The sequence below is a fragment of the Carcharodon carcharias genome, chromosome 2 (assembly GCF_017639515.1).
Source record: "Carcharodon carcharias isolate sCarCar2 chromosome 2, sCarCar2.pri, whole genome shotgun sequence".
In the NCBI taxonomy this organism is placed as follows: domain Eukaryota; kingdom Metazoa; phylum Chordata; class Chondrichthyes; order Lamniformes; family Lamnidae; genus Carcharodon; species Carcharodon carcharias.
The window spans coordinates 109,286,877-109,294,931 of record NC_054468.1 but is presented as its reverse complement, the minus strand read 5'-3'; the positions used below and the strand labels follow the sequence as shown (position 1 = coordinate 109,294,931).

Sequence of the window (8,055 nt, the reverse complement as noted above, 5' to 3'; positions counted from 1 at the left end):
AAACGCGCCTCAGGAAAGGGCATTAAATTCCTCCCAATAGATGATAAGTATTCACCGAAATAAAGAAGGAATGTGGCTCCATGGGTATGGCATTTCACACAAAAGGAAACATTGCAGCTATTAAGTAAGCTTGCAAAACATGTATCAAGTGTCATTCTGACACTGCTGCAAGGCCTGCTGAGGATTTCCAGCATTTTCTGGTTTTATTTCAGGTTTACATCTAATTTTAATTGACTCGACAGTTGCTATTACTTAAAACATCACCTGATGATCATATAAAAGTGATGGAAGGATTCCAAAAGGAAGCTGATATTGCGGAACCAACATGATCAAACCAGTTCTTTTACAAGGCACCAGTGAGGGAGAACAATTACACTATTACAGATCCTTGGTATAAGCCAATGACATTCTCAGAATCACAGAACTGTTACAGCACAGTAGGAGGCCATTCGGTCCATTCTGTTTGCACTGGCTCTCCAAATCAGCATTATCCTGCCATTCTCCTGCCTTTTCCCTGTACTCTTGCACACGGTTTCCATTCAAATAACCACCTAATGCCATCTTGAATGCTTCGATTGAACCTGCCTCCACCACACTTCCAGGCAGTGCATTCCAGACCCGAACCACTCGCTGTGTGAAAAAGTTTTTTCTCAGATCACATTTGCTTCTTTTGCAAAATACTTTAAATCTGTGCCTTCTCGTTCTCAATCCTTTTACGAGCGGGAACAGTTTCTCCCTATCCACTCTATCCAGCCCCCTCATGATTTTGAACACCTCTATCAAATCTCCCCTTAGCCTTCTCCTCTCCAAGGAGAACAGTCCCAACCTCTCCAAAATATCTTCATAACTGAAGTTTCTCATCCCTGGAACCATTCTTGTAAACCTCTTCCCGTACCCTCTCCAATGCGTTCACATCCTTCCTATCATTTGGCACCCAGAACTGTACACAATACTCCAGTTGAGGTCTAATGAGTGTGTTATATAATTTCCCCGCTTTTGTACTGCATGCCCCTATTAGCTGCTCTCTCCATCTGTCCTGCCAACTTCAATGATCTATGCACATATACACCCAGGTCCCTCTGCATCTGCACCCCCTTAAGAATTGTACCCCTTATTTTATGTTGTCTCTCCATGTTCTTCCTACCATCACCTCACACTTCTCTGCATTGAACTTCATCTGCCACCTAGCTGTCCACTCCACCATCTTATCCATGTCCTTTTGAAGTTCTACACCATCCCCCTCACAGTTTACAATGCTTCCAAGTTCCGTATCATCTGCAAACTTTGTAACTGTCCCCTGCACACCAAGATCTAGATCATTAATAAATATCAGGAAAACCAAGGGTTGCAAACCAACCCCGGGGGAACTCCACTCCAAACATTTGTCCAGCCCGAAAAATATCCATTGACTATTACCCTCTGTTTCCTATTACACAACCAATTTTGTATCCATGTTGCTCCTGTCCCTTTTATTCCATGAGCTATAATTTTTCTTACAAGTCTGTTTGTGGCAATGTATTGAATGCCTTTTGAAAGTCCATGTACACCACATCAACAGCATTACCCTCATCAACCCTCTCTGTTACCTCTCCAAAGACTCTAACAAGTTAGTTAAACATGATTTCCTTTTTAGAAATCCATGCTAGCTCTTCCTAATCAACCCATATTTCCCACTTGATTACTAATTCTATCCTGAATAATTATTTCTAAAATTTTCCCCACTACTGACTGGTCCGTAATGGCTGGGCTTATTCTTACAACCTTTTTTTGAACAAGGGCATATTGTTTGCTATTCTCCAGTCCTCTGGGACCTCCCCTGAGCCTAGAGAAGACTGAAAGATTATGGACAGTGCCCCTGCAAATTCCACACTCACTTCCTCCAATATCTGTGGATGCATCTCATCCGGTCCTGATGCCTTGTCAACTTTACATCCTGACAGTTTATCCAACCTTACTCCTTATCAATTTTGAGTTTCCACCTCTGTCATCATGGCTTCAGTGGCATCTGCTTCCTTGGTAATGAAAGATACAAAGTATTCACTTAACACCGAAACCATGCTCCCTGCTTCCATGTGTAAATCCCCTTTTTGGTACCTCATCAGCCCTACTCCTCCTTTTACCGCTCTTTTTCTATTTTTGTGCCGAAAGAAGACTTTGGGGTTCCCCTTTATCTTGGCTGCCAGTCTTTTCTCATAATCCCTCTTTGCTTCCCTTATTTGCTTCCTCACCTCTCCTCTGAACCTTCTGTATTCCTCTTGGTTTTCAATTGTATTTTCTACCTAACACCTGTCATAACCACGCTTTTTCTTCTTTATCTTAATTTCTATCTCTTTTTTCACCCAGGAAGCTCTGAATTTGTTTGCCCTTCCTTTCCCATTTGAGGGTATATACCTTGACTGTGCCTGAACCATTTCTTCTTTGAAGGTAGCCCATTGTTCAGCTACAGATTTTCCCGCCAACCTTTCATTCCAGTCTATCCGGCCCAACTCTGTTGTTGCCCCATTGAAATCAGCTCTCCCCCAGTTAATTATTCTTACTCTGGATTGCACATTGTCCTTTTCTACTGACATCCTAAACCTTATGATACAATGATCACTGTCTCCTAAATGTTCCCCCGCTGACACTTGATCTACTGGGCTCACCTCATTTCCAAGAACGAGCATCCTTTCTTGTTGGACTGGACACATACTGCTGTAGAAAATTCTCCTGAACACAATGTAGGAACTCTTGCCCCTTTCCGCCTTTTATACTGCCAGTGTCTTAGTCTACATCGGGTAATTAAAGTCCCCCATCATAATTACTCTATAATGTTTGCATTTCTCTGCAATTTCCCTGCAGATTCGTTCCTCTACACCCTTCTCACTATTTAGCAGTCTATAGACTACACCGACCAATGTTGTTCCTTAGATCTAGCCAAATTGTTTCTGTCCTTGAACCCTCTGGGACATCCTCTTTCTCCAGCACAGCAAAGCTCTCCTTAACCAATACCGCCACCCCTCCATCTTTTCTTCCTTTCCTATCTTTTCTGAACACCTTATACCCAGGAATATTTAACACCCTGTCCTGCCCTTCCTTAAGCCAGGTCTCTGTTATCACCACAACATCATATTTCCCATCTCATTCAACCAGTGCATGTAACTCCCCAATCTTATTTACTACACTTCATGCATTCACATACATGCACAGTAACCCAGATTAGACTTCATGATGTTCTCCCTTACTCCGACTCTACCCATTAATTTACTGTCCTCTATTCTAGTGCTATCTGTGTCTCCCAGTATTTTGTGCATCTTGGTATTCCTTGCTAATACTCTCCCCTGGTTCCCACACCCCTGCCGAGTTAGTTTAAAGTCCCCACAGCAGCACTAGCAAAACACCCCACAAGGAACTCAGTCTCAGCTCTATTCAGGTGCAACCCATCCGGCTTGTACAGGTGCCATCTCCCCCAGAGCCAGTCCCAGTGTCCCAGGAATATAAAGCCCTGTCTCCTGTACCATCTTCCCAGCCACACATTCATCTGCCTTATCCTCCATCTGTTCTCTTTATCGGTTTATTTCAACAAAGAGAACAAATCCCACTGAACAGGAGTTTCTGAATGATCTGAAACAACTTACCAATGAACCATATCCCTGACTGGTCTTGTATTCCAGTTAATCTCCCAGACCTTTTCCTCACCTCCAATCATAATCTTATTTTCTTCCCGCTCTTCTGCTTCATATCCTGCAACAAATCAGTCCTGTCTTGATAGGGTTAATTTGCATCCACATCAATCACTTATGAGGGCAGATCAACCTTTAAAACTGGAAAATCAGGTGTGCCAGGAATCCAGCTCTCTGATCTTCACACACAATTCTCTAATCCATGCTCCTGTCGAGTAAGAGTCCAGGCCAGGCTGCAGCTTGGCAAAATTTATCTGGATAAGTCTGCCATGAGGGCATTTCTGAAATCTTTGCTGCTCTTCTCCTGGTCCAAATAACACTTTTGTCCTTCTGACCCTTCAATCTCTACCAGTAGACTAAAAAAAATTTCTCATGGAATGTTCCATAATTCACTCTTCTCCATCTGTCAAATTGTGGGTTGCTTGCTTCAATCATGTCTTGCATTCCCTTATCTCTGGTAAAACCTGTGCCCACTGGGCCAGACGTTTTGATCTGTTATGAGGAATCCTGAGCTAATGCTATATCTGCTTTCCACTGTCAATTGCCCATTGACTGATCCTTCCTGCAGCTCGGGAGGCCATATGCAACTCTCACATTAGTTGTCATCTTAGAAGCTCTGGCCTAATCCATATTTACCCATTTGACTTTTCACATGAGTGGCCCACTTGTTATTTTTGTGACACACCTCGGGAACTCTGCTTTCAGAGACTTTTGTCACTTTCTCCCCCAGGTTTGAAGCTCCTGTCAAAGCATTTCCTTTTTCCACCATCTTGCCAAGTGACTGTTATCTCCCCAAATATGCATTATCCTTTACAAAGCCCATATTCATCCAAGAACTAAATTACACATCTGGAAATATTTTTCTAACACCTAAACACCTATTTTGGGCATGATACAAAAAATAGTTTGCTTTCAGAAATTAATCCCTCTCTCTCCTCTACCCTCTAAGATCTCTGAGGGTGCAATTTGAATAAGCAATTCATTTTGCACCTAACCCAATTATCTTTTCAATTGAAGCAAAAGAAAAGTAAGCTACCTATTTACTTTTGCCCTTTCTGTGCTACTGTCCAAGGCCAATTTTATCTCTATTAATTTTCTCTCTCTCTCTACCTGCGTCACTATGATTTGTGTCTCTCTATTTTATAGGGACGTCTGTGTTTTATTGCTGTTTTTTTGAGTTTTTCTATTTTTATTCTCAGCTACAACACCCTACATTGCACCCCCTTTTTTTCACCTTGCGTCTTCGTTGTATTGGAATGAAGAATGGTCACGCAGCATCCTCTGCAAGCCCATTTCATCCCAAGGCCAAAGAGTTGCTGGACATCACCCCAGCCCCAACCCCCACACCACTCTCTTTCAGTCCTGAGGGACTTCCCTCTCCTCAATTATGAGGGACTTCCCTCTCCTCAATTATGAGGGACTTCCCTCTCCTCAATTATGAGGGACTTCCCTCTCCTCAATTATGAGGGACTTCCCTCCCTCCCTCAGTCCTGAGGGTCATCACTCCCTCCTTCAGTCTTGAGAGACTTCCCCCCCCCCCCCTTCAGTTTTTCATTCTTTCCTGAGTCTTTACACTTTTAAACCTAGGGTGATAATCTTTATTTGTCTCATACTCTTTTTTTGACTCACCGACCTGTGCTATGGACCGTGACTCTACACCTTGATTACTTCAGTGGCTGAATGTTACGGGGGTGGTGGGGGGAGGGCCCGGAAGCAAAGTCAGCATGGAGATGACCCGTTCCAAACCGGCCCACCCCGCAGCCAGAACGCGCTGCAGGTGGGCTAAACAAGGGCCGACTGGGGCTTCTGCCCCTTAATGGGAGGAAGCCCCGCCTTCGGAAGCTGCTGGCCAATCTGGTTCCAAGTGTGCGTTAGTGGGCGCCACCAGGACTCCAAGAGGTGGAGGAAGCAGTCTCATGGATCCCCGGAAACAGGTAAGTCCGGGGTCTTGGGCAGGGAGGATTTGGGCAGGTCAGGTAAGTGGGGGGGGGTGGTGGTGGTGGTGGCAGGGGAATAGGGGCCTGGTTTAAGGCTGTCGAGGTGGATAGTTTAAGGCTGCAACCCTCTATCGGCAGAGGGCAGCCCCTAAAGATAAAACTCCCCCTTCCTTCCCACCCTTTAACGAGATAGGCCTGCCCACTGCCACCTGACTGTTCATGCTGAACGTTTTGTTTTTTTTTCTCTTTTTTTTTCCAGGAAGGGATTTCACTCCCAATGTTCAAACTCATGATCACAGGTGCCATTTCCTGTAGATGCACACCTGGTACTCTGTATGAGCTCAAACACATTCTAAACAACTCCCAGGTACCACAACTGTTCCCACCCCCGTCTGATCTTCTGGAGGTACCCCAACAACCAGCTCCTGAAGACCTGGGTAATGACTCCAGTCCTGAAACCCCAAACTAATATCGAACGGCAGCACAATGCTACCCATCCATCAACAAGAGCCATCACTGGAGCAGACAATCTGAAGAGGTTCCATTGCCTGTACCACTCGGTTAGCACAGTCCAATACTCACCTGACCATTTCACCAGGATCAAGATGGTCTGCTGTATTCTTCACAATTTAGCTAACAGCAGATTGACTTGAGGCTGAATGTGTTTCTACTAACATGTGGTGACCCACCAAGGAATGAGTCCCCAATGGCTGAAAGGTCTTCCAGCCTTCCAAGAATTGTTCAAATAGATGTGACAACGTGTTTATATAATTTGGCTTCAATAAAAGCAATGTTTTTACCCTTACACTACTGAACGTTTTGTGGTGGGGCAGCGTATTATCAGGGTCAATTGGGTTGATAACAATCTAAATTGACTCTTGATTGTCTATTTAAATATGGCAGGTGGGTTGCTGATTTCAGCACCCGCCCGCACCCTCCCACCCTGGTATTATGGGGGTGAGCTCGGGGGTGGGTGGAAAGGTGGTGGGCTGGGCACACGCCCTATTTTACATGTCCCCACCCCACCCTCCCACCAAGAACATGCCCAGTGAGGGCAAATAAAATGCAACCCAATGTCCTTGTTGAAATCAGCATGCAGCCTTCAGGATTGCAGGTACAAAGAAGTCTTCCTGGAAACATCACAAACTCTAGAATAAGCAACACTCTAGCTGGGATGAATCATAAAATAGTAGCACTTACCAGCTTCTTGCAGTTTGTACAGGCTGGCCTGAGCAATAGTTCTTCTGCATGAACGTTCCTGTATAAAGTCACACTGAATGAGATCTGCAGAGATATCAGTTTGGCCATAGGCCTGACGTTGAAAGTGTTTCTTCACTTTGAAATCCTTCTCAAAACCATTTCAGTTCTGTCTCACTGTGGTCAGTGTATCAAAATTACAGGTTTAAGTGCAGCGCTGTGCAAAAATATAACTTACAACAAAGATATGGCAGACACTCTTCAGGCCACACTGTAAGCTCCTCACAGGCCTATCCAAATAACATATCTTTAAGACCACAAAAGTACGCTTTGTAACTAAACAAGTAGGCCCATGTGCTTGGCTATACTGTTCTTGGCTGGGATTCTGGGGACTTGGCACTAGAGCCACAAGTCAGGATTTTAGACAGTAACCTCTGTCACCTGTAAAAAGAGAAAATGCAAACCCAAAAATATCTTCACTGGATTCCCACAAATCAGGCAGAAGGACAGAATATTACTTGTTAAACAGTCACTCACCAAACACTTGCACTCTCAAACAAACTTTCTGATGATGACGATTCAGACAATTTGAGGGGGGCATGGTAGGAGACAGGAAATTGACAAACTTACCCGTGGTGATATTATGGTCACTGCCTACCACTTAGCCATTTACTAAGTGAAACCTTTTTGCTTTCTTTGAAATAGCTTTGTTGAGAAAAGGTCATCAGAATTCCATGAGGCCCCTGGAGCACTGAGAAAATAAATGAATAAAGAAAGAATCTGCATTAATATAGCAGCTTTCACGACCTCATATTGTCCCAAAGTGCTTTATGCTTTGCAAAATGTAGGAGATCTTGTGGCTCAGGAGTAGCATCCCTATCTCTGGGCCAGAATTTCCAGGTTCAAGTCCCATCTTAGGATTTGATGGTCACCGAAGGTGGGTTCATAATGTGGTCAAACAGATTGATTATTGACCTGTAAATCCTTCCGATATGCCTGATGGCAGGTGGTAAGAGCAGGAGAGTTTCCTCGTCACCCATACTGCAGAAAGCAGCAGCAAATGACTGCAGTACTTTGCCAAGCATAATCATGGACCAATCCAATGTAAGCCCATGATCTGCAGTGCCCTCTTAGGGCATGGTACCTGAAGGAGGTGAGGGGTCACTTTTGTAATGTAGGAATCCTACAATCACAAAGAGCTCCAGCTTCATCTATAGTTGGTTCTACATGGTTCACATTGGTAGATGAAGTGACTCATCCAC

At 44.3% G+C, this 8,055-nt stretch overlaps 1 long non-coding RNA gene across 1 annotated transcript; it reads left to right on the top strand.

The window, feature by feature from the left end:
• Window positions 1-5,377: 5,377 nt before the first annotated feature.
• LOC121275421 lies at window positions 5,378-6,401 on the top strand. Its single transcript, XR_005942418.1, has 2 exons — window positions 5,378-5,593; window positions 5,856-6,401. It is a non-coding gene; the product is annotated as an uncharacterized LOC121275421 (long non-coding RNA).
• The last annotated feature ends 1,654 nt before the right edge of the window (window positions 6,402-8,055 follow it).